The sequence below is a fragment of the Pleurodeles waltl genome, chromosome 8, assembly GCF_031143425.1.
Source record: "Pleurodeles waltl isolate 20211129_DDA chromosome 8, aPleWal1.hap1.20221129, whole genome shotgun sequence".
Lineage (NCBI taxonomy): Eukaryota > Metazoa > Chordata > Amphibia > Caudata > Salamandridae > Pleurodeles > Pleurodeles waltl.
The window spans coordinates 1289736671-1289764385 of record NC_090447.1 but is presented as its reverse complement, the minus strand read 5'-3'; the positions used below and the strand labels follow the sequence as shown (position 1 = coordinate 1289764385).

The following is a 27715-nucleotide window of genomic DNA, read 5'->3' as shown; positions in this document are numbered from 1 at the left end:
ACATTCATAAATTACATATGTAAATAAAGTCAATGTGAGAACAACATTGGTAACACTGACGCCAGCCTTTTACTTGAGTCTTCAGGGGACTCTGTATGTCACAAAATATTGAAAACAAGTAACGCCTACACAAGGTTTATGAAGTGAACTCAATATGTTTGGCAGTAACACAAAATTAAAAAAGAAACCTTCGTTAAGATCTCCATTACTATATCATGTGTTATAAATATCTACACATGTAAGTGGGCTTTTTTGCCTTTGTGGTGGATGCATGAATTGTATAATATCGAACCAAAGCCAGGCTACTTGAAATACTTACATCATACACATAATGTTGAAAACACACACACATTGCTGGGCGCAGTATAGGTTGCATTCTCAATAACTAAGTCCTCATCAAGAAGCTAAACAAGCCAGGCACATATTGAGTTTGCCATGGTGAAATACTTGCAATAGTATTCTGGGCAATAAGACTGCAATTTGTTCAGAATACAGAAATAATATGAGCGTGGTTAAGAGATAACGCGTTTTAATTGTCCAGTGATTCAATTGGATGCTCATTTAGATCCTAGCAGGCAGCAAACCAGCCGGTCAGGTCATTAAAAGCTATGAACACTTCTTTTCTGGTGGAGGAACAGTTGCCAGATTATGACATACCTGACTGTCTAGACTGTCTTCAGAGCAACCACTGGTGCAGAAATTGCTTTGAAGGCAGAATAGTTTGTTGAGTGGGTGCCATATTGCATTCCTTCCACTCAGACCACTTTTTTTGTTTTTCAAAAACAAACTCCAAAAAAAGGTTGTTTGCTTTTTAAAAACAAAGCAAATAGCCCTGATGTGCAGGGACCTTTCTTCCTGTGGTTTGGGGTTATCCTTTGAGAGTATGGGCTCCTGAGCAGAGGACTTTAGCAATGGCCTTACTTCCCTAAACAGGGAAACAGATATAATGGATGGTTGTGGTGCTGTTAAAAGTAATTTGGATGTTGCCCTTTGAGATGGAAGGGAGGAAGGCCTTCAGTCCAAGACAGACCTCCTGCAGCTCTATCATATTTGTGTGCAGGCACTGCTCTGATATGGACCAAAAGTCTCATACTGTCCTATTGTCCAGATGAGCAACACAACCCAGCAAAAAGGTATCTGTGACAAAGCAGCTTGAGTTTGTAAAAGGCTGATCTGTGCAGATACTAGGTCAATGACTGGAACATTTGTACTTGAGCCAAGAGGCTTCGTGGTAACGTAACAACTGCCTCCCCAGAAACTGCTGGAGGCCCTTGTCTGCTTCTGTGTGAGGATACAGAGGCCATGAGACTTTTATTGGACAATCAGGATCAGCGCTTGAATTGACATATTGGAATAATCACTGAATCATCAGCGATATGAGGAGGAGGAGATAATATCTGTGTTGGACTGAGGTGAGAGGTCATAATGTTAAAACCCAGGATTTGAAAACAGTTATTGCCTGGGGATAATGTTCCTGGAGCTGTGTCTGGGACTCCACCTTCACCAGATAGTCATCCAACTACCAAAATACATGCCCTACTGGTCTCCACAGTGAATTTGCTACAGCCGCTAGCACTTTTGTAAAGATATTTGGGGCTGAGTCATTGTCAGTGCAAATGCAAACCAATCAGGTTGTGCCTGTGGGTTGGGTGAGTGGACCGGGGAGAATGGGTGTCCTGGAGATCCAGGGACACCAACCAATCTCCGGAGTTCAACATGTTTGAACTTGTCTTGCCAGATCTATAGGTGTAGAGAACCAGAATAGGGCTCAGGCTTCTTTCTTGGAGGCCGGGTAGTAAAGGGCATACAATCCTGTACTATTCCCTTCTAGAGGCACCACATCCATTTTTTCATTATGGGAAGCCCTCTGCTACCAAGATGGAGGTGTGAGTTGGAAAGCCCTCTCTGGTGGTGGGTGGTCTGGTAGAAGAGTTAAGAATGTAAGGGCATTGCTCCTGCAGATCAGTGGGACGACCGGTTGGTCCATAATGTCTTCTAATTAGAGGCAAAAGGGGAGACTACCCTCCCCCACTCCCAGAAGATAGTAGTATGACGGGGAGAAGCTGTGGATTTTAGAAGAAGCAGAGTCAATACAAGGCAGTGAGAATGGATATGCTGCTGAAGCCATTTATAATCACCCTGATACAAAAGGAGCAATATATCTGTTGAAGAATTTAAAAAGGCTCATTGCTGGGACTGCATAACCTGCACAAAACTTCCAATATTGTTAATGGACCTGATGTTCAGAGAAGGGCATTGCCCTGCTGTTCTTTAGGCATCCCGATTAAGAACTAACTTTCTCTTTGAATAGTCGCTCTCAGTCATAGGGCAGATCCCTAAGAAAAGGATAAACCATTCCCCAAATATGTATCCAAGCGTATTGCTGTAGTGTGACTGCTGCGCCCATAGGTTAGGCAAACAGTGTCAGCAGATTCAAAGCAACATTTCAGTATCTATTTGTAAGGATCCAGAGCATCATTTACCAGGTGTGAGAATGGCTTCATCATGCTGCAAGCTTATGACCATGAGTTGTTCTATTTCCCATGGAGCATGGACACAGTGGCCTAAAAGTTCAGGAGTCATTAGCTGTGTGTAAAGCAAGCTGCTGGAGACAACAACTTTGCAACCCAGGGTGTCAAGTTTCTTGGGCTCTCTGTCCAGAAGAGCCATGGGAGTAATGTTTGTGTTGTGCTTTGAGAATATCATTTGAATCACCAGACTTTCTGGATGGGATGATAAAAAGTGTGGCTCACTGTGAGCCAACATATGGAACATTATGATCTGCCTATGAATTGTGGGGCACAAAAGGGGTTTCTCTATGCAGCCAACACAGGGTCTATTGGAGCCTCACTAAACGGAAATGTGGATTCCACCGTGTTAGAAATGGGATTTCTGGTTGGCAGTCAGTTTGCACTTTGTCCCAGCAGGGACCCTCACTCTAGTCAGGGTAAGGGAGTTACACTCCTAAAATAACCCCTGCTCAATCCCTTGATAGCTTGGCACAAGCAGTCAGACTTATCTCAAAGGCAATGTGTAAAGTGTATGTACCAACACACAGTAATACAGTGAAAACACTCCAAAAGGGACACAACAATATTTATCTAAATCAAACAAGACCAAAACAACAAAAATCCAACATCAGCAAAGTTATGAATTTTTAAATTAAAGAGCCATAATTCATAGAAAACAATGGAAGAGCTATTATTAAACAAAGTACCAGGTTTGCGTAAAAAATAAAGCCGCATGGGTGGCGAGCGTGCATCGGAAAAGCCATCGATGCATCGATTCCTTACTCGCAAGTGAGGCCGTGCGTCGTTTCTTCTGCGGTTGAGAAGGCGATGTGTAATTTTTCTTTCCCACAGAAGAGCGATGCGTCGATTTCCGGAAGGGCAACCTCAGGTCCACGCAGATTCACTGTGGTTTTGACTCCCAGCAACGATGCATGTGAAATTCCAGCGCGCGGTAGTGAAGAGACATGCTGCATGGGTAATGTGGCAATTTTGGCAGCCGCACACAGGTGCTGTGTCGATTTCCCAGTCACGATGCAGGTGGTGTGTCGATTTTTCAGCCTGAAGCAGGTGCTGCATCTATTTTTTTCCTGCACGACTCCTGTGCATGGATTTCAGTCTTGGTTCCACCACCTTCACCTTTCAAGGGCCCAGGGAGTGGATTGGGCACCAATTGGCAGGGTAGTTGTCTTGGTAAGAGATTCCAGGTGCTGGCAGAGGAAGTCTTTGATGGCCCTGAGACTTCAGAACCTGGAGCAATCTCAGTCCAAGACCTTGGAGACACTTCACAAGCAGGAAAACACAGCAAAGTCCAGTCTTTGCCCTCTCAAAGGCAGACACGGCAACTGCAGGCCAACCCAGCAAAGCACACTCACAGGCAAAGGGCCAGTACTTCTCCTTGGCAGAGGTTCCTCTTGATCCAGAAGTAATCTAAAAGTCTGGGGTTTTGGGTCCACTACTTATACTCATTTCTTTGAAGTAGGAAAACTTTAAGAAAGTCTCTACTGTTGACAAGATCCTGCCTTGCCAAGGCCTGGCCCAGACACACACCAGGGGGTTGAAGACTGCATTCTGTGAGGACAGGTACAGCCCTTCCAGCTGTGTCAGCTCCTCCTTCCCCACTCTAGCCCAGCAGACTCATCAGGATATGCAGGCTACACCCCAGCTCCCACTGCATCACTGTCTAGTCAGAATTCCCAAACAGCCCAACTGTCAGTCTGACCCAGACATGGATTCCACAGGCAGGCAGAGGCACAGGATGGTTATGCATGAAAATGGCCACTACCTAAGAGTGGCATTTTCAAACTGACAATCTAAAAACCAACTTTACCAAAAGATGTATTATTAAATTGTGAGTTCAGAGAACCCAATGTACCATCCACTCTATAATAACCAGCCTATCCGCCACCTTTTCCGGGGCGGTACCAACGACATCAAAAGCCTGGCGGAAACACAACTCAGAAGTCAAAGGACTCACCTGTGGATACTCAGGGAACAATCACAACGTCATGGAGCCGAGTAGCAAATATTTCCAATGCTTGTCTACCTTCTGCTGCATTATGAACATCAACGCCGGCGAAGACGACCACAGTGAGTACTGCCACCTAGCACACAAGCGAGGGGGGAGGAAAAGAGAGTGACACACACACACGCAACACCCCCACCCCCAACACCATACACACAACCAGATGCACTAACATTACATATTCACCCCGTACTCCTCAGGAATAATGCAAGGACAAAATGATTGAAGAAAGCGAGTGTAATACGATAAAATACCATGAATAATTGCATCAAAATACAAACATATATACATATTTACAAATATAGGGACACTGCCCAGTCCTCAATGTCAGTGGGCCACAGGGCCACAACACATAGGCAAAGGCCCCACCTCACTCCTGCAACAACACGAAGAGAACACTGCAGGGGCATCAGGTCAAAAATGCACAGGCACCACGGGGGATGGGGAAGGGGGGGGCACCTCAGCCGGAAGATAGTAGAACACCACTGGTCCTGTAGGGGGCAACATGCCCTGTGCCATGTCCTGGGGAGTGCAAGGCCACAGTCTCTCAAGTGGGTGGTTTGCCCACTGCTTGATCTTAAGGAGTGCAAGGCCACAGTCTCTCAAGTGGGTGGTTTGCCCACTGCTTGGTCTTGCAGTGTGCAAGGCCACAGTCTCTCAAGTGGGTGGTTTGCCCACTGCGTGGTCCTGGGGAGTGCAAGGCCACCGTCTCTCAAGTGGATGCTTTGCCCACTGCTTGGTCGTGGGGAGTGCAAGGCCACAGTCTCTCAAGTGGGTGGCTACTACTACTGGTTCTGGAGGGGACATTGTTCCCAGTGTGCTTCATCCTGAGAAGGATGGGGTGAGTGGATGGCTTCTTCCACCGGTTCTGGAGGGGGTACTGTGCCCAGTGTGCTTCATTCTGGGAAGGATGGGGTGAGTGGATGGCTTTTTCCACTGGTTCTGGAGGGGGCATTGTGCCCAGTGTGCTTCATCCTGGGAAGGATGGGGTGAGTGGATTGCTTCTTCCACTGGTTCTGGAGGGGGCATTGTGCTCATTGTGCTTCATCCTAGGAAGGATGGGGTGAGTAGATGGCTTCTTCCACTGGTTCGGGAGGGGGAAACATGCCCTGTGATGCAGATCTTGGGGAGTGCAAGGTCACAGTCTCTCACCTGGGTGTCAGACCCACAGGATTTGCAGGGCCCAGGCCGCACAACAGCCCATGGATACAGGACTACACACTGCCCGCCGGCGGTGACGGCTGCTCAGAGCTGCCAGTGGTGGGGGGAGGCTCCAGCCCTTCCCCTGCAGCCTCGGATGGCTGCCCACTGGGGCTGCTGCTGCTGGCAGTGCTGGTGGTGGTGCTGACAGTGGTGGGTGGAGGCTCCAGCCCATCCCCTGCAGCCTCACAGGCTGCCCACTGGGGCTGCTGCTGGCAGTGGTGCTGGTGGTGGTGCTGCCAGTGGTGGGGGGAGGCTGCAGCCCTTCCCTTGTAGCCTCGGACAGCTGATCCACCATGGTTGGTGGTGGGGATCTAAATGAGTCCCAGCACCATGCCCCTTGCCCTTCCTGTCAGAAGGCGGGTATTGCCCCTTGCCCTTCTCTTTAGCAGCTGGGGGTGCCTCCTTGCCCTTCCTAGACGCTGCTGGTGGTGCCTCCTTGCCCTTCATAGATGCAGCTGGTGGTGACTCCATAACCTTCCTTGAAGGACCAGGTGCAGGCACCCTGTCAGTGTGGCTGCCTAGTGCCCAGGATTCTCTCCCACCTGCAGTAGCTTTCGACACTACTGAGGCCATGGACTGGGTGGCTGAGGTGCTTGCCTGGGTTCTGACCACCCTGGTCCGACGTGAAGGACGGGGGAGTGGTAGGGAAGAGGTCAACAGTGGAGAGGAAAAGTTTCTAAGGGACATTGGGGCGGGAAGAGGGTGAAGGTTTGGTAGTGGAGGAAGAGGAATAGGTTGTAGGAGGTGTCTTCTGATTTTGGGTGCAGGTGCATGGGCTGGATGCTGTTGCGAGGTAGATGGCTGTTGGGTGTCTAAGTGCTTGTGTTTGTGTACTTTGGGAGGAGGGGACACAGACACAGTGGGAGAGGACACCGGGGATGTGTGCATGGATGTGGGGGGTGGTGACTGCCAGTGAGGGGTGTGTAGTGATAGGCATGATGGTGGAGGATGAGGATGTAGTGCATGCAGGTGCCAGTGTAGACGCTACTGGGAGGTGGAGGAGGACGACACAATATAGGCAGTGGATATTGGTATGTCTGCATCTGGATGGTGTTTGTGTGAGCGCCTTTGGGATGATGTGTGGGGCTTGTGTTTGCCTGAACCACGATCTGCCTGTGTGCTTTGGGTAGGTTGGGGTTGAGGGGAATGGGACTGGGTAGAGGAAGTTGGGGGGGTAGGCTAGAAACAGGGACAGTGGCTGCCATGAGAGGAGGCCAGAGCCTGGAATGATCTCTGTTGGGCAGCAATGCCAGAGTGAATGCCCTCCAAGAATGCCTTTGTCTGTTGCAAATGGGCTGCCAGCCCCTGGATGGCATTCACAATGGTTTACTGCCCAACAGAGATGGATTGCAGGAGGTCAATAGCCTCCTCACTCCGGGCAGCAGGGAAACACGGCTGAGGGGCTGCTGGGAGGGCAGTGCTGGTATGGGGGTGGCGGATGTACCTGTAGTTGGGGTGGGCACAGAGGTGTCCACCACCACCAGGGAGCTTCCATCGGAGGAGGTATCACTGTCAGAACTGTCCCCTCCTGTCTCCGCCGTGGTGCTCCCCTCGCCCTCCGTCCCAGTGGTGCCCTCACCGTTGGTGGATTCGGCCTCCTGGGCACTGTGAGATGCAGCTCTCTCCGTCACAGATGCCTCTGCTCCTCCGCCAGATGATGCTAATGCACATAAGGACAGGGTGACAAAACAAAAGGGGGGGGGAGAGAGACAAAGGATACCCTTGCCCAATGGCGGCAACAACACCACCGTTGGCGTACACGACACACACACACACACACGGAACAGCCCTACACACTAGGCAATGCACTAACAGTCACCATGTTAGTCACCAGCCCATGGACAGGGATACCCAGTGCCAACTGCACAATACCTGAGACCCACAGACCCCTGCCATGTAGTGGATGCCCACTATCTTGGTTGGAGGAAGTTTACATCGGACCCTGCCCAACATGGGACCTACCCTGCAATGTCCGGCCTGGCCTAGGGGCACCCACAGGCCCACATCCCCCACTCGGATGCCACCCCACCACGCGCAGGTAGTATATTGGGGCACTGTACCCACCCCTGTGTGGCTGCTGTGATGCTCCAAAGTGCCCATCCAGCTCCAGATAGGCCACCGCCAGTGTGTGGGCCACCGGGGGGGGGGGGGTCAAAGTTCGACAAGCACCCCTTCCTCGTTGGGAGGCCGTCCCCAGCTGGGCCTCCGCAGTCTTCCGTGTCCAGCGTCTCAGGTCCTCACACCGTTTCCGACAATGGGTGCTCCGCCTGCCGTAGAACCCCAGGGTCCGCACATCCTTGGCGATGGCACGCCATATACCCTTCTTCTATGGGAGCTGACCTGCAGAGAAATACACATAGGAAAAGCTATCAGTCAGACCGTCCTGCCTGTTACACTCATGGCCAACCATAGCCCTTCACATCCCCTTACGCACAGACATGGCTCACCATGCATGCAGCACGCTTCCCAGGGCCCTTCCACCAACCCCCCCCCCCACACGAGGCCCTCAAACACACCACTCCATGCATTCATGCCCCATGTATCGTGCTCACAGTGTACTCACCTGTTAGTCTGGAGGCCCATACAGAAAACGGTACTGGGGTAGGACCCCATCCACGAGTCTCTTCAACTCCGCCGTGAAGGCAGGGGCCCTTTCCCCAGTGACACGAGCCATGGTCGGTTCCAGACACAGGTCACAGCAGCACTTGCAGTGTAAGTCCTCTCCTTTTGAAGGTCAGGTAGCAAGTGAGTGAACATGGCAGTCACTTGCACGGCGGTGCGTACATTCACCACCAACGTACATCACCATTGGCCAATGTAACCCATAGGGCCCAATGGTAGCCAATGAGGAGTTGCACAGCGGTTCTCGACCACCTCCTGCAACGGTGCACAACATCAGTGGAATTACCTCATTTCCACATGTCCCTCCTAACAGGACAGGCAGACGCCATTTCGGGGGGGGGGCAGGCCTTGTCACTTAACTGTATCACAGAACACATAAGCACCATTTGGGCCTATCCAACAATGTACTGTTACGGTCACAACAGGCAATTAAGGGGGTCATTACGACCCTGGCGGAACAAGTCCGCCAGGGCCGTGGGACGCGGTGGCACCGCCGACAGGCCGGCGGTGCCCCGCGGGGTATTCTGACCGCGGCGGCTCAGCCGCGGTCAGAGAAGGGAAACCGGCGGTCTCCCGCCGGTTTCCCGCTGCCCCAAAGGAATCCTCCAAGCCGGCGCAGCATGCTGCGCCGGCATGGGGATTCCGACTCCCCCTCCCGCCATCCAGTTCCTGGCGGTTCTCCCGCCGGGAACCGGATGGCGGGAGGGGGAGTCGCGGGGCCCCTGCCGTGCCCATGCCCATGGCATGGGCACGGCAGGGGCCCCCGTAAGAGGGCCCCTAAAAGTATTTCAGTGTCTGCAAAGCAGACACTGAAATACGCGACGGGTGCAACTGCACCCGTCGCACCTTCCCACTCCGCCGGCTCTATTACGAGCCGGCGTCATCGTGGGAAGGGAGTTTTCCCCTGGGCTGGCGGGCGGTCTTGTGAAGACCGCCCGCCAGCCCAGGGGAAAACTCGGAATACCCTCCGCGGTCTTACGACCGCGGAGCGGTATTTCGGAGGGGGGAAGCCTGGCGGGCGGCCTCCGCCGCCCGCCAGGCTCGGAATGAGGGCCTAAGTGTAGTGTTTGGAAATATATAAATACTGACCATCTGCTCACCATTTTGCCCCGTAGATTGCAACCGCTGCGGATGAATAGCAGATGGAGACATCCCCCCTTGTACAGACCCCTGGTGGACTTGTCAACAATGGAGGACAGGCACATTATCCTCGCCTATAGACTGGACACGGCCATAATCACAGAGCTATGTGCCCAATCGGAGCCTGACCTCATATCTGCTATTCGTCAGCCCACCGGGATCCCTCCTCTTGTGCAAGTGCTATCAGTGCTCCATTTCCTGGCAACTGGCTCCTTCCAAGTGACAGTGGGCTTGGCAGTAGGAATGTCACAGCCAGTGATCTCAATAGTGCTGACCAGAGTGCTGTCTGCCCTGATTAAACACATGTGCAGCTACATCGTTTTCCCCCAGGTGGAGGATTTGGCCACAGTAAAAGCTGATTTGTATGCAATGGGACATATCCCCAACATTATTGGGGCTATTGATGGTACACATATTGCATTTGTGTCCCCCTGCCGAAATTAACAGATGTTCAGAAATTGAAAGAGCCTTCACTCCATGAATGTGCACATAGTGTGCCTGGCGGACCAGTGCATCTCCCATGACAACGCAAAGTATCCAGGGACTGTGTATGATGCCTTTATCCTGAGGAATAGCAGCATCACATATGTAATGGCTCAACTTCAGAGGCACTGGGTGTGGCTAATAGGTGAGCCCTGGTTCCCACCCAGTATATGTTGGTGTATGGGTATGTTGTGGGTCCTAAGGGTTAGTGTGTGGCTAACAGTTGTCCCTGAATATTTGCAGGTGACTCTGGTTACCCCAACCTCTCATGGCTACTGACCCCTGTGAGGAATGCCAGTACAAGGGCTGAGGAACGTTACAATGAGGCACATGGGCGAACAAGAAGAATCATAGTGCGGACGTTTGGCCTCCCGAAGGCCAGGTTTCGTTCCCTCCATCTAACAGGTGGATCCCTGTGCTACTCACCCAAGAAGGTCTGCCAGATCATCGTGGCTTGCTGTATGTTGCACAACCTTGCCTTACGTCGCCAGGTGCCTTTTCTGCAGGAGGATGAGACTGGAGATGGACGTGTGGCAGCAGTGGACCCTGTGGACAGTGAAGATGAGGAGGCAGAGGATGAGGACAACAGAAGTGCAATAATTCGACAATACTTCCAATGACACTCAGGTAAGATAGTGCAACTTCACTTTTAATTGACAGTTTTGTTTTGACATTGTCACTGGCAGGCTGTTTGTCCCACTTCTATGGCCACTTACTGTACCCTTTGGCATCTCTATTTGCAGATATCTGTGCCCCACTATCACTCCTAGTGTGTTGCTGCAGCCAACTACAGGTCTTTCCTATGTAAACATTACTGTACAGTTGAATTGCAATGTTTAACCCTTGTTAAACAAATACATGCTTAAATCATTTGACATAGACCATACTTGTATTTTATCAAAGTGTGTTTATTGCAGTGCTCTGAAGAAGAGGGGGTAGTGCAATGGGCTGGTGTGATGATGAAGGATAGTCCAGGGTAGACTCCAGTCTATTTGTATCACAGGTGCAGTGTCCAAGGGGACATAGGAAAGGGAACAATGGCAGTTCAAGGTGGACAGGTTGACAGAGTGGGACACAACGGTGACAATCAGGAGAGTCTTATTTCCTGGCGGGGTCTTGGCAATAGTCTCTGGCTTCTGTCTGGATCGCAGGGACCGCTTGCGGGGTGGTTCTCCTTCTGCAGGGGGGGGGTGCTGGTGGCCTGTTGGTCCTGTGGCGGGGCCTCCTGGCCACTAGCGGCAGCGGAGGTGAAAGGCTGTTCATCGGTGTGGCTAGTGGTAGGGGCCAGGTGGTGTGCCACTGCCTCCCTCATAGTGTTTGCCATGTCTGCCAGCACCCCTGCAATGGTGACCAGGGTGGCGTTGATGTCCTTCAAGTCCTTCCTGATCGCCAGGTACTGTCCCTCCTGCAGCCGCTGGTTCTCCAGCATCTCATCCAGTATCTGGCCCATCTTCTCCTGGGAATGGCGGTATGCTCCCAGGATCTTGGTGAGTGCCTCCTGGAGAGTCAGTTCCCTGGGCCTGTTCTCCCCCTGTTGCACAGCTGTCCTTCCAGCTTCCCTGTTGTCCTGTGCCTCTGTCCCCTGAACCGTGTGCTCACTGCCACTGACCCTAGGTCACTGATCATCCTGTCCTGGGGTCCCTGTAGTGGTGGACACACTGCTGATTGACGTGTCCTGGGGACAGAGGTATGGGCCCGCTGGGTGGGTACTGTGTTGGTGTTTCCTGAGTGGGGAGGCTCTGTGGTGGTATGGGACTGTGCCTGGGTAACCAACTGTCTAGAGATCCCTGATGGGCCAGGTTGGTCATCCAGATCCAGGCGTCCAGAGCTGCTGTCATCACTATGGGCTTCTTCTGGGGGGGGGATTGGATGTTGCTGGCACCTCCTCTCCGGTGACATTGGCTGTGGGACCTGTGGGGATGTAAATAAAGTGTTATGGTTTCTGCATGTGACATCTTGTGCATGGGTGTGTTGCCCTCTATAGTTGTTATTGCCCTGCCAGCTTTGCCTTGTGTGAGTAATTATTTGGTGGGCATGCTGTTTCCCTCTAATGTGCATGCTTTAGTGATAGGTGTCCATGCAGGTCTGTGAGTGGTGTCCATGCACTGGTGTTGCAAGCAGGGCTTGGTATTGGGAGGGGTGGGTTGTGATGGTGGGGTGTGTGGGAGGCCGTGGAGTGGTGGTAGTGAGAGTAAGGGTGGGGGTATATGATGGCATGCAGGTAGGGGTGATAGTAATAGAGAATTTACTTATCAGAGTCCAGTCCTTCTGCTACTCCTGCCAGGACCTCAGAATGCATGGTTTCCAAGACTTGCTCCTCTCATGTTGATAGTTGTGGGGGAGGAGCTGGGGGTCCACCGCCAGTCCTCTGTACAGCTGTTTGGTGTCTTGCTGCCACAGAACGCACCTTCCTCCGTAGGTCATTCCACCTCTTCCTGATGTCATCCCTTGTTCTAGTGTTCTGTCCCACTGCGTTGACCCTGTCCACGACTCTCTACCATAGCTCCATCTTCCTAGCAATGGATGTCTGCTGCACCTGTGATCCGAATAGCTATGGCTCTACCCGGATGATTTCCTCTACCATGACCCTTAGCTCCTTCTCAGAGAACCTGGGGTGTCGTTGTGGTGCCAAGGGTGTAGTGTGAGTGGTGTGGGTAAGGATGTCTAGGGTGATGTACTGGGGTGTGTGATGTAAGGTGCGTAGATGGTATATAGGTGATGGTGTGGTGTGGCTGTGATCTTGTCTGTGGTCTTGCTATCTCTCTTATGGCACTTGTTTGTAGTTGTAAAGGGTTGTGGGTAATGTGGGTGTGTGTTTTATTGTGGCATGGATGTGTGGGTGTGGTGTGTGTATGGGTGTCAGGTGTGTGTTGTTTGAATTGTCCATTGTAGTGTTGTTTTGTATGTGTTTGTGTATTTTGAGCGCAGCTGTATGTACCGCCAATGGTTTACTGCCATTGAATGTCCACCATGGTGATTCGTGGATCATAATGTTTTGGGCGTGGTTCTGTTGGCGCAATGGTGTGGGTTTTGCTACCGCCAGTTTATCACTGACCTTTGGACTGGCTGACTTGTGTGTATAGTGACGGATTGCTATGTGTGTGTCATAATATGGGTAGCAGTAATCCGCTGCGGCAGGGGTATGTTGGTGGCAGTCAGCATGGCGGTAAGCAGTACTTACCGCTTAATGTCATATTGAGGGCCTATGTCTCTTTTGGTGAGTATTGTTACAATCCCTCCAAGTCTTCAGCAATGCCCAACAATATAATGCGTGGAATTGGATCCAGCAGTTCTCCCAGTACCTCTGAAAAAAAGGTGAACTCTTCTCGCCAGCATTTCCACACGTTATGGAAAAGTGAGCTGGTGTTTTAGGGCACTGATAATCGGTGGGCGTGGCCAGTTTGTTAACTCCCCATAATCTCAAGGTTGTGATGTAGACCATGTAGAGATAGTTAAGTTGGATAAGTTGCAATCTTGATGAAATGACTAACACCCTAGGAGGCATAAATGCTTCTCTAAAGTTGGAGTCCACTAGTGTTCCCAGCCAACCCTCTAAACCAGCCTTTAAAGTCACAAGAAGGCCTGGAAAGTTACTTACTAGAGTTTTATAGATCTGGAATATTCCCCCTTTGCGTAATTGTCCAAGAAGAATTTTGGCTCAGAGGAGGCTAAACTCTGGTACATCACAGAGGGCTTCTTTCTTAATGAGAGTGAAGGGCATGAAAGATCTGCAATGGCAGAATTGTGACCTGTGTAACAAATATTCAGTTTGAAGGGCTTCAAATGATTTTCATTGGGAACCCTGTCAGACGTTTCCAACTACTGACATGCCAATAAGGTCCCATTTGTCAAAGCCTTCCAGAGAGGCTGGGTGATGCAACCATCTACCTCTCCACAGAGGCATTATGAGTGTGATCTTTCTATCCCATCCATTCTATTTCAATGCGGACCTCCATGCAAAAAGAACCGCCCCTGTAAGGTCTGGGAGGGTTTGAGGAATAGAGTCTCCAGAAAGCAGACCTAGAATGTCATCTAGACCCACCAGTGTTTTTTCCAGTCAAAAAATTTGTCCAATCTTTTATTCACTAACATCTGGGCCACCCAGTAGTGCAGATGGATAGCTACGTTACCCATCCCACCATCATAAGGAGGGTGCGTGCATTTACTAAAGGTTAGGCATTTGGGTCAGTTTAGCCACAAAAGGAATTGAATTTTGGCAAGACTTTTTTTTAAACAGGGTAGAACACACACTCCTGCATTGTACGGTGCTGCCAGCAATGATATATCAGATGTTGCAATGATGTCTTAGAACATGTCATGAGTGATGTAATATGGTTAGAAATGCATGGCGAAGGTGCGAGTTATATTTACTTGAGAGCACGAGTCATAGTTACTTCAGAGAACTATAATCAGTGAATTTCAGTGGTTTTGTTATTTTAAAATGGTATGTTTTAAGCAGTATTTTGACCTAACAATAACATCCTTTTAACCTTAGGTTTTTTCAGTGAATTTCAAAGGTTGTTTTCTTTTTTAAATGCTCAACTACAACTGTTACTTTAACATTTGCTTTTTCAGTGATTTTCAATGCTTTGTTTATCATAAAGTAAGATATGGATCAACATGCCTGAGGTGGGATTGGGCCAAACCCTGCATCCAATGCCCTGTGGGCTCTCATCTCCCACAGGGCACAGCCTTCGTGCCTTTGTCTGGGGCAGCATAAGATTGGGCACCAGGCCTGACCTGTGGCCAGTCTCTGCACTCATACCTCCACAGCGTCCCATGTGTACAGCCTTTGGCTGTTCACAGCGTGGGGTTGGGAACACAACCCACTCCTTTAATTTTGTGTGCAACCCTGTGGATCTGCAGATTTTCTGCAATTCTGCAGTGGGCTGCCCTGGGCTGTGCAGTGGAAACATTAACCCAAGTGGGGGCGGTGCCTCTGGGATCCCTCTTCAAGGCCCAAAAGGTTGGAGTACTCCTATCTTGCCCTCTTATTCAGTTTTTATAAATGTTTTCTAGGACTCAGGCACAGAGTCCCCATGTCATAACATGGTGACCACATCTTTCTTCAGGTTGCAGCCAGCCAATAGATTCTGTTGTTCGGCTCATGGATCTGTAGATTCATCATGGATAGTTAAGGTCAACCAATCAAAGCATGATTTACTGCGAAGGATCCACAGTGGATCAGCAGCATGATATATACATACATTTTGAAGCTTAATTTCTCAAAAACTACTCAACGCATTTATACCAAATCACAAAAATCACACTTTCTGGACCAAGAGCTAGTTTTCTGCCATATTTCGTTTAAATCCTTTCAGCAGGTTTTGCAGTATCGTTAAGTGGGGAAAATGCATTTAAGGAATACGCACCGCCCCCTTTCTCTCTGGGCAGTGGTAACTGAGATCATTTTTTGGGAATGTTCTGTGAAACGGTGCCAAAGTTATAAATAAGTGTGTGTGTGTATGTGTGTGTGTATATATATATATATATATATATATATATATAATAATCATATAAGTACTCTTCTTATGTGTACCTTCCCTTTAATCACATTTACATATTGACATATACATGTGAACACTCTTGCAATGGAGTTCTACCCATTTAGTGTGGCCAGATTCTTTTCTTTTTTCTTTTTTGATCACCCAATTTTGGACTTTTTACTGTGGGTGGGTCTCACTACTTGTGCTCACCCATAGTAATCACATGGTTAATGCACACTACATGTTTGCCTTTTAAGATAAAGTTTCTGTCTTTTAAGATAAGGCTGCCATGGTGCAGCAGCACTAAGGGACACTTGGTTGGTTACACATGTGCGGACTGCCCGTGGGAGACTACAGCTGTGCACAGCTCGGTAATGACGCACAGGTAACTGACGCTGAGGGACATCTGCAAGGTTAGATCTTGACCTGAGATAGGCCTTAAAATATCAGTGGCTGCTCATAGGTAGAATCAGTATGGTTTACTGGTTTGCAATGGCCCTGTATTACACATATAGGGGTATCTCTGCCTTAGAGTGCATTTTCGCTTTCCTTAGACCTACAAAGGCCCACAAGGTATGGAACTGGGGTGAAACGTGCACCCAGTTTGGCTGTGCAGGTTTCAAAATCTTACAAGTACACCTGATGGATTGTTCAGAATTTTCACATTTCTCTGACTCACGTCAGGGTTAGAGGTGAGGCCTTTTGTCATCCTGCTGAAACAAGTACTCTGCTCCCCAGCAGAGGGAACAAAGGGCTCTTTACACAGAGAGTAATTAACAGTGCTTGATGAAAATGTACATTTGCTAATTAGCTGCTACACTGCATAAGGACTTGGACAGCCCAGGCATACAGAACCAAGAAGGAAGCCAAGACCTTTGGGGTCAACACCGGAGGGGGCTCCTCATTGAAGTTTTGGTGGAAAAGGCCCTAGCAGTGATGTCAGAAAGGAGACGTGACCAGTGACGTCTGGACAAAGCCATCTTGAACTGTCCCCACATGCTGTGCACGAGTGTTGGGACAGGGTTGGAGCGGCCATGTGGTACCCTAGATTGGCCAGGGGTGCCAGGTTTCTAGAGCATTTCACCTTATTCAAATACTCTTGCAAAAGAGAGAGTTGTTGTTGGATTTGAACACTGGCTCTTGACAGCAGCAATAGCCATGGGTTTCCCTCCACAGAGACTCCTTTGGTCCCAGGGACCCGATACCTTGCAGCCTGTCACAATCATGAAGTCCCAGGGACCCTTCTCCTCCAGGACAGAGGAGAAAAGGGCCGCGCGAGGGCCAGGAGTCACCCACCAAACCACCATGGACGCAAGGATAGCAGGCTGGGGCACAGAAGGCTGGCCCCCAGGAGAACAGCACAGGCAGCAGGAAGAGACCAGGAGAGAAGATGCTGGCTCCTGCATGCTGGAAGGCAGTGTGCCTGGGGAGCAGATGGGGCCACAGGGCATTGGGCCTCCCCCCAAAAACCCAGATGTGGAACCTGTGATGGGGGGTTCCTTTGTGGGACCAGACGACCCCAAGAAATTAAAGAAAAAAAGAAAAATACGGCGGGCTTCGGATCACAGCGGTGGACCAACTGTTAAAATATTTGCTGCTTCCACAAAGGAATTCCCCATAATGCTTCAGGAGAAGCTTCTTTGAATATTGTTCTTCCCTTGTGGTCAACCCAGGAGGATGGGGCACCACCTAAGCTTTTAAGGATGTGCTTGTGTTTCTGCGGGAGTGCAGCAGCCCCCCTTTCCTAATAATCGACCTAATGTTTGTGAGGTAAAGTAAACTATGAGCCTGCCCACCCCTGGCTCACCCACCACCCATTCCCCGTCTGGATTTTCAGCTTGAATTTAAGCATTTCTAAGGTTGCAGCTTTTGCTCTTCAGCTGGGAGTGGAACAAACTCTAGAGGTTGGTTTCCATGGCTGCATTTTATATGGTCTGAAGGTGAATAAAAAAAAACACAGGCATGTTATGATCATTCCAGATGCTTAGTTAGTAGTATAATGCTAACAGTGATTTGAATAATCTTGAATTGCTTTTCTGGAATAAACAGTTGCATTTACACATTATTGATTATAGTGGAATGATGCTGATTTTCAACATGTGGTTATTGGTTTATTTTAATGTGGGGGACCTTTTACAAAGCCAATGGACTTGGCTTACATATTTCTGTACTGACCCTTGTCAAAGCCAATAGGCATACCAAATATGTTGTTGTGATGACTCTTTGACAAAGCTAATAGCCTGTTTGATTTAAGGTGATACCACTCTATATTGGGGTGTTTTATCTGGTATAGGTGGGAGGGAGGGTGGAATTATGATTTTGGGGGTCATGATCCAGCAAGGGTCAAATGTGACGTTAGAGTGTCACCAAGATATTTTTAATCTGCCTGATGAACAAGTTACTTACATTCATTAACACATTATCTGGTAGAGTCAGGATCTAGACACAGATTCCTTACTTTAGAATCTTCGCCAGGTGTGAACCTGGATTCGTAAACATTTTTCCCATAGCACATCTGCGTGCTGAAAGAGGGCGTCATGCGACTCTGCATTCACTTTGTTCACCATGTTTTAAATATTCACTGAATTCTTAATTCAAGATGTAGATTTTCATAATGAAATCTGTGAGACCAAAGAGGGATCAGTTTGCAGAGTGGGGAGGATGGAGGGTCATTAAGGAATCTGCAGCTAGATCCTGTCTCTTTCCAGAAAATGCATTACCGAAGAGACATCTAGCCACAGATTCCTCACTTTAGAATCAGATACGGAAGTCATACTAACCCCGGACGAGAGACTGCGAACTGAGACCTTTAAAAAAGTCTCTAAGTATCACAAAACCGGTCTAGAGCAAGAGAAGCCTGGACAGTCATAATAATTTAGGTGAGTAGTAACATACACTAGAACATAACAACATTTGGAAGGAACCACAGGTAAACAAAGCCATAAGACATTAAAAAGGAATGTCAATTAGCTCATCCATGTTAATATGTCAGATGTGTGTCAGAAGCGACCTAACATTATTGAGAGTCTCAACCAAAGAATACTGGTCTACCATAAGAGAAATAGCTAGTGCATTCATAATAATACCAATCAGTAATCACATACGCTTTACTAAAAGAACTATGTAAACGACCACAGTAAGACAAAGCCATAGAAACATTGAGAGCATGGAGATGACATCACCCCTAATCAAGACCATAAAAAATCTCTGACTAGAACAAAACTGGTCTAGAACAATTCAAAAAGACCTGAGATTCATATAATGTTAAGCCGCAACATAGTCCACAACGTAAAACTTATGGAAGGAACCACAGGTAAGAAAGTCCTAAAACATTTGAAAAAACATGGAATAAAGAATATCCATGTTCGTATGACCAATCGGTGTAAGATGCACCTAACAAAATGAATTTAAAACTACTCACTCCCTTGGAATCCGAACCCAAGCACCCCATAAGTACTGTGGAAAGGACCATAACAATGAAAGTCACAAAGAAAAAGAAAACATGCGTAAGAAACACTACCCATGACCATAGGACAGTATTGCCAAATGACCTAGTGAAGACAAACTATTTGTTCTTATATGTAGACTCAAACTGCATGTTATACATTGTTGGAACACAGCGCAGCATAGCCTGAGCAGGTAAACATGGGTCTTCTTAGGTGTGTGACTCGCTGATCAATACATTATTAAATTGTATTTGTTCAGCAATTACTACCTCTTATGAGGCGTTGACGTGCTTTAGGATAAGTAGCATTCTACCCAGAGCCTAGTTAGTGGTCAGTCCATTGATTATTGGGTTAGTTTTGCATGCTCATTCCATGAATTTAATCCAGTTCCTTTGTGGTAATTTTTGACATAGATGTGATTATTAGAGAGGGGATATGTGGGGCACTATTGCTGGTTGGAATTGATATTGTTATGGTTTCCAAAGAGCTTTAAGGCAGTTAGGCATGAGATTTTTAGAGTAAGTTGTATTCAGAAGAGGGAGACAGAAGGTAGAAAGAAGCAGAGGTAGATTTTAAAAACATAAGTAATGGAAGCTTAGTTTTTCATGCACGATTTTAAGAGTTATAACATGTTGAGAATTTTTGCATGAAAGTTGTGGGTGGAAAACTGTTGAAAGAAACAGTTTCATTTAAAGATACTTCTCACAGTAAAAAGGAAGCACAGTGTGACAAATAAGAGCCTCTTTTATATACCCACTACACCATATTAAATACTATACTATAAAGTATTGGATTTTATGCAAATTATATGCACCATAAACAATATATTACAAAAAATCTTTGTAAACATCCACCAACTTAAAACTATGACAAGGCAATTAATATAGACACAATGCTATAGCCATTAGTATATTCAGTGCCAGGTTTGTCATTCATTCAATGTCTGGTTTGAAAGGCGACGCTTCCTTCATCTCCCTGAACCTGAAGAGCACCCCCACAGAACAGCAGAATGGATGTGGCCAAGGTCACCTTCTCCTTCTAGGATCCACCTTGCCTTGTACTGGACCACCCCTGGCCTTATTACTGACTAGAGTGAGGGTCACTACTTAGATAGAGTACAAACTACTGGCAACTAGAGACCCCATTTCTAACAAAAAAGAATCCGTCCGATTTTGTATATTTCGTCTTAGGACAACACTTCTCAAAGTGTGAATCCAACCCACAACAACTAAAGTCAGGTAAACGATGAAAACAGTTGTACCTAGATGAGGCAAACACCTAACCTCCTCATGCACAACAGAAATGAACATCTTCATAGAGAAGAAAAAGTACCTCCAAGATGGTAAAACCCTTCAGAAAAGATGGAAGTCTTAAACACAAACGCAAAAGCGCAGAACAACTCCTAAAGAGTCAATAATATTATATATTGTATATAAAAGAGTGAACAGAATCCAAAGAGAGATATGTCTCAATGAAGACCCATGATAACATGACATATGCCAGGAAAAATAAGGAATATTGTTCAAAGAACATGTCAAAACCATACAAATGTCTTCACTAAAGTGTAGCAAATCCATCAGGCTGTGATGGCTATCTGCATCAAACCTTTAAGACCAAAACAAATAAAGGGCCTGATTACAACTTTGGAGGAGGTGTTAATCCGTCCCAAAAGTGACGGTAAAGTGACGGATATACCACCAGCCGTATTACGAGTTCCATAGGATATAATGGACTCATAATACGGCTGGTGGTATATACGTCACTTTACCGTCACTTTTGGGACGGATTAACACCTCCTCCAAAGTTGTAATCAGGCCCAAAGTCTTGAAGTCCCCAAGCTGATACTTTATGGTTTCTAATGTATCAAATCTAAATATAGAAGAAAACTGATACTACAATATCATAGGTAGAAGTAGAACATACATAACAAATAGTCTAGATTAAAAGCTACCTTGTTTGACAGTACAAGAAGGACTTATTAAAGCGATACCTTTAGTGCTGCATGATACTTATAAAGAAATCTCTTTGAAAAGAAATCAAATAGTGTACTTACACTCCTATGGAGGTGCTAATATTACAAATTTTCCATAAGGGATACTAGACAAGTTAGAAAAATAACTTTCTACAGAGGGAGCAACTTTTCACCCCCAAATGAAGGCATAATAGCCCACAAGATAAGTAATCTGGAAGGTGAATTTATATACAAATACAAAACTGTAACTCATGCCCTAATTACCTTGGGCCACGGGTTACAGTTAATTGAGATAAATCTAAATATACCAGGTGAATTTCTATGGTTTTGTACATTTGAAATGTGAGCCTAACTACAACGTCCCTGTAGCCTTTGGGTTTTTAATTGAATTTCTATGGATTTTGTAAATCTATTACCTAATTATAACATCCCTGTAACGTTTGTTTTTTTCAGTGAATTTCTATGTGTTTCAACTTTTTAACTTAAAAGTAATTTTCCTTACTATACGTTAATCCAACTACCGCTGCGTGGCCAATTATTGCGGCAAACCCTCATAACCACCCAACTCCACATTGTGCATGACCTTTGGCCATGTGCAGCAGGACTTGTCCACAGGCCCACGTAGCCCCCCTATTATGGGTGATTTTGGCCCTGGGGACCCTATTCCCTGGGGCCCACTACAATTCCATGGGCCCCGGTGACCGCAAATGACCTGCGGGAGCTGGCACAGCTGTCAGAGAGAGGGAACTGCTAAAGATGCAGCTCCCTCTCTGTGAGAGCAATTTTTCCTCTGTGTCCCTGCCTGCATTTCTGCAGGCAGGGAAACAGAGGAAACCTCCGCTCCCAGCAATTGAGAGCTGTTTAACAGCTCTTACTTGCTGCTAGAGGAATGTTTGCTCTGACATGGCCAGAGCTGGCAATGGGGTTGTCGGTCCCCAGGGCCAATCATGGCCCCACCCAGGGCCCCCCTCCAACTTATCCAGCCCCAGAGAGAAGGTGGTCGAGGGTCGGGGGTCCATGACGGACCCCCTTCATTGTTTAAATTCAGCCCTATGGAGATGGCGGTCGCCGGGGCTGCGGGGACTCCACATTCAAAATTTCCATAGCCCCGGGGAAGTGATGGTCCCCGGGACTGCAGGGGGGCCACACAGCTCCCCCCCCATATTCATAGTGAATTAAGCCCTGGGGAGGTGGCAGTCCCCAGGGCATGGGGCAGTCATGCCCTCTTAACAATAATAAGCCCCATGGAGATAGTGGTCCCTGGCATAAAAATGCCCTAGGAGAGGGGCCCTGTGTGCCCCCCCCTCCTTTATTTTAGCATGCCCCTAGAACCGGGGCGCTTTTGAATAAACAAGCACTTTTAAAAAAAATGTTTGCCGCGGATTCTTGGACCCCAGTACCATATCTAAGGGGTCAGGGTGACCCTACCCTGGCTCCTTTTCTTATTTGTTACCTTTATTGTCTGGGTCTACGCTGAAGCCAAGCCCCAAGATGGCTGCCAGCATTTCCTGGTTGAAGTGTTAGGACCATGTTTCCATAGAGATCTGCAGAGCTCTGATTGGCTGCTAACTATAACTACCTATAGTTGTGTGTGTGTGTGTGTATATTTATATATTTATATATATATATATATATATATATATATATATATATATATATATATATATATATATAAAACAATTCCATAGTTTGGCTGCTTGGACAGAGAAATAATGTTTCACTCATGTTTTTTTCTTCCATACTCATTTTTTAGGTGGGGTACCATTGCAGAGTGCAAGTTCATTTGTTATATGTATGCTTTTCTTGCTGGTGAAAAATGGTCCTTAGCCTTGTATTATTTGTCTGAAGTAGCATCTTCTGACAACTTGTAGCCAGTATACAGCTTTTAAGGCAGGGGAGATGTGCTCTTGTGGTTTATATCTAGGAGTAGCCTAACAGCAGAGTTAGGAATTCTCTGTAATCTTCTCATAGTCGATAAAGGTGAGCAGTGGTATAGGCCATTAGCGTAATCAAGTTTTGATGGAACAAGAGAGATTTTCACTTGAATCTAGTGGGGGGGGGTCCTAGGTGCAGGAAGATGGTTTGTAGCATTTTCATTGTACGAAAGCGTGATTTGGCTACCTTACCCACTTGGGCATTCACTGTTAGATTGGTGTTCATGGTAATTCTAAGATTTCTTACCATCTCAGATATGTTTGGCGGTGGTCCTATCAGGCACATGAGAGGGTCATAAGTTTTCCAGTCACCACAGGTGAGTACAGGTGAGTATTTCAATTTTGGACACAACCGGTTTGAGGTGGCTCTGTGTCATCCACTGGTCTGGTGGCAACTGAAAATATTGGATCTTCCAATGTTCTTGGAATTTTATAATTTCATAAGTGAAAACCACTGATTGGTTCTGGTAGTGATTTCACACAGATTTTGAAAAGCAGGGGTGAGACGATTGAGTCTTGAGGGACTCCTGCTTTGATGCTTTTAAGGAGAATGGAGGAGTATGGATTATGTTGTTTTATTGTGTAGGTAGGACATGATCCAAGCAAGAGCTGGGCCTTTTATTCCACCGTCCTCGAGTCTTCAGATTAGCGTATCATGATCACCTATATCAAAGAGTGCTGAAAGAGCCAGGAGAAATAGGGCAGCAACCCCATTCAGTTCTACTGTGTTTTAAGGGTGTCCTAGATTGAGATTAGGTCCGCCTCAGTGCCTGTTCCTAGATGTAATCCAGTTTGGAAGGAAGAAAGTAAGGACTTGTCTTGAGGGGATTTTGATATTTGGATGATGGCTGCTCTTTCAAACTTTTGCCAAGAAATGGTCTGTTTGCTCTTGGTCCGTAGCTGTCGGTGTCTTCAGTGTCCAGGTTAGTTTTCCTGTATAATGGGCATATGTATGTCTTTTTAGTTTCCTGGTAAAACTCTTGTTGTTAAAGAGTTGTTGATGAGTGATGTAACAGGAACGGCTACTGAAGTTGTTAAAAGAATATTTCTGAATATTTGAAGGGGACAAGGGTCAGAGGGGCAGCTGGCTGGCTTGCTTGCTTTGACAAGATCCAGAAATTCTGTTGGTGATAGTTATTTGAAGGAGACTGTGTTAGCCTTCTTCTGGAGGTGTTTGTTGCAAATAGGTTGGGGCTGTTGTTTTTTGATTGGTCAAGTAAGAATCCAACGTTTGCTTTAGTTTATAATGATACACCAATTTATCATGACAATCTTGAGAAATGGGATTGGTTCTTTAAGTGCATTTTGGCTTATAGAGTTCTGTAAGCTTTTTAATAAAATTCTGCATTGGTACATTTTGCACTGAGGGTTCCACTGGAATATTATTGTTTTTTTAGCTTTTTTGATCATTGACTTGTATGTTTTGTGCAGGGTTATTTTATCTTAAAGGTTGCTTGTATAGCGCCAGATGTGTTGAAGCTTAGCAATTTGTTTTCTGATCTTTTTTAATTCTACATTAATCTAAGCAGTATATTTTCTTTTGTTATGTATAGATGTTGCCATTGCAATTAAGATATCAAAACCTTCATGGATCAGAATTTATTGTGACCAGATCTGTGTTGAAGGTAAGCTGGATTTCTAGTTCAACTAAATTCAGCTTGTTCCATAGTTGCTATATAATTGTGGGTAAAATGAGTTTAGCTGTAGTGAGATTTACACCCTCATTACAACTTTGGCGGTCAATTCCATTGACCGCCAAAGCCAAACCCGCCATTCGACCGCCAGTGATGGTGGTCAGTAGACTGCCATAGTACGAGTGGTAGCTGCTCCCTGCCATTTTTTAGGTGGAGAGCAGCCATCATTTGCTCTGGCGGTCCGGGATGCAGAGGCTGTTCCCTCGCCGGCACCACAAACCCAGCATGACTCCACCTGCCGTATTACGAGCCATAATACAGCTCGGCGGTGTCCTGCTGGCGTGGTGGGGGCTGTGAGGGAAGACCGACAGGACCCATCCCCTCCCGGACGTCCTCCTCAACGGAAGAGGTAAGTGGGCATCTGAAAGAGGGGTAGGGAGGGGGCACTGAATGCATGCGTGACTTCAAGTGTATGTGTATGTGTGTATGCGTGTATGTGTGCGTGTATGGGGGAGTCTGTATGGATGAATGCGAGTGAGTGGGGGTGTCTGAGTGCATGTATGCGTATGCTGAATGGGTGTGAATGTGAGTGCGTGCGTGCGTGCATGAAGGGGTGGGGGATGCCAGTGAGTGTATGGACGGGTGGGAGGGATGTGTGCATGTGTGGTGACGTGTGTGTGTGCCGGCGACAGGAATCTTCACGAACGCCAGGCTTTTTGTGCAGGGTGACCGCCATTGAAACCCTGGCGGTGTGCAACCTCGTAATCCAGACGGCGGCCTGAGGCCTGCCGCCAGATTGGAGGTCACCGCCAGCCGCAGTGGTGCAAGCGCACCGGCGGGCCAGGCAGAGTTGTGGAGGTTTGGCTGCAGCAACTCGTAATACTGCAGTCTTCACCGCCGGCTCCGCGACGGTGAGACCGCCACGGCGAGTCTGGCAGTCTTAAGACTGCCAGACTCGGAATGAGGGCCTTGGTGTCTTGTGTTGGAAGACAACCAGATAGTGGTCTGACCACGTAACTGGAGAATTCCTTTGGAGCGTGACTAGGTAGGGTTGCCAAAAATTACATTCATGTTGTATGCTGTGATGTATGTAGGTCTGGGAATGAGTTGTCATAAGTTGTGCATGTGAGCATGATTCTGGGAAGTGACATATTAGGTTTGTCAAACCATGTGCTAAGGTCACTAAGGATGCACATGTTTGATTATATGGTATGAAGGTTAGAAATTGTGCCTACAAATGTGTCTGGGAATGTTCCAATGCTAGGTGGTGGTCTGTAAAGAACGAGAAAGTTACATGAAAATGTTGGGATAGATTTGCATCTGACAAGAAGAATCAGCTTTGGTGAGATTTTCTGTTTCCTTAAATATGATGGTTAAGGCTCTTCCACTTTTACATATCCGATTCTGTCACAGTGTAGTAGCCTAGTGCAACTCATTAATGCAGTACTGGTAGATGTCTACCCGCAGTCATGATTCCTTAATGAAAAGTGAGTTAGGTTTTGTGTCTGTCAATAGGTCAAAATATGTGGTACTTGATTTTTTAAATAGAACAAGCATCTATTAGTAGGCAATCTAAAGAATGTTTTTTGAAGATGACGTGAGTATCTGCTTCAGGATAGTGAGTATTGCCCTTTGAAGTTTTAGGTGGATGCAGTCCAATGGCCATGAGCTGCACTGTCTTGGAGCATGTAATAAGACAAATGTGGCACTGTTACCAAATTTCAACATAGGCACAGACCCTCCTGGTATCATTCTAGGAGTTTCACAATTTAGGTAATGAGTCTCTATTCATCTGTAGAGGAACATACATTCTCCTAGCCATGCTGAGTTCACCAAGGGATCTAGAGGGATAGAAGGCTATGTGAACAAATCTCCCCTTTGTAGTGTCATAATACAGTGGCATTTGAATGGCTGTTATAGGTTAGTGCCCTGTTTATTGACAATACAGAGATGCAATTCTATGCCCTGCCCAGATTTCAAGCCGAGGTGCTAAAAACAAAAAACAGATGAGGCAGAGTCAGACATGAGATGAACTTCTAATCCAAGGCCTTTCGCTACAAGGTCAAACTTCTATCTTGCTTCAGAATAGTATAGCTGATACATACTCTTGCCACAAATAATAAAAATTTCATTTTGTGCAAACAGAACACATTGGCTGTCATTACGACCCTGGCGGTCGCGGTGGAGGTCTGACCGCCACATTATGACTGGCGGTTCGGCCACGGTCGGATTACCAGCACTGCCAGTTTCCCTCCGCTGGAGGGACTGGCGGTGCTGACGGTCCTAATACACCAGGGCAACGCTGCATGTAGCACCGCCCTGGGGATTACAAGCCCCCTCTCCACCAGCTTTTAAATAGATGTTGCACAGCCATGTAAAATATGGCAGAGACGTGGTACACTTCGCATGGGCAGTGCAGGGGCCCCATGTACAGTCCTGTCACACTTTTCACTGTCTGCATAGCAGACAGTGAAAAGCGCAACAGGTGCTGTTGCACCCTATGCACTTCAACATTGCTGTCGGCTCCATTATGAGCCGGCGTCAATGTTGCGGGCTGTTCCCTACTGGGCCAGGGGGTGGAAACACCGTTTCCGCAAACTGACCCAGCGGGGAACTTGTAATAGGACCTGTGGAAAGGCAGCCGCACTGGTGGCAACTGGACCGCAGGAGTTTGGCGGGAGGGCTTTTCTGCCTGTCAAACTCAAAACTACCCCCTTTGTATAGCCAGATTCCAAGCTGAGGTGCTAAAAACTAAAAATGCATTGCAAATGCTTGATTCAACAAGGGAACAATGTTCACTGTTGGAAAGCTCGGTAATGACGCACAGGTAACTGACGCAGAGGGACATCTGCAAGGTTAGATCTTGACCTGAGATAGGCCTTAAAATATCAGTGGCTGCTCATAGGTAGAGTCAGTATGGTTTACTGGTTTGCAATGGCCCTGTATTACACATATAGGGGTATCTCTGCCTTAGAGTGCATTTTCGCTTTCCTTAGACCTACAAAGGCCCACAAGGTATGGAACTGGGGTGAAACGTGCACCCAGTTTGGCTGTGCAGGTTTCAAAATCTTACAAGTACACCTGATGGATTGTTCAGAATGTTCACATTTCTCTGACTCACGTCAGGGTTAGAGGTGAGGCCTTTTGTCATCCTGCTGAAACAAGTACTCTGCTCCCCAGCAGAGGAAACAAAGGGCTCTTTACACAAAGAGTAATTAACAGTGTTTGATGAAAATGTACATTTGCTAATTAGCTGCTACAC

General features: G+C 47.3%; 1 protein-coding gene across 3 annotated transcripts in view; it reads right to left on the bottom strand.

Annotated features, from left to right (window-relative positions):
• The window catches only part of SACS (sacsin molecular chaperone), a 427729-nt gene that overhangs the window by 13274 nt on the left and 386740 nt on the right, over positions 1-27715 (bottom strand). The window lies entirely within an intron of this gene.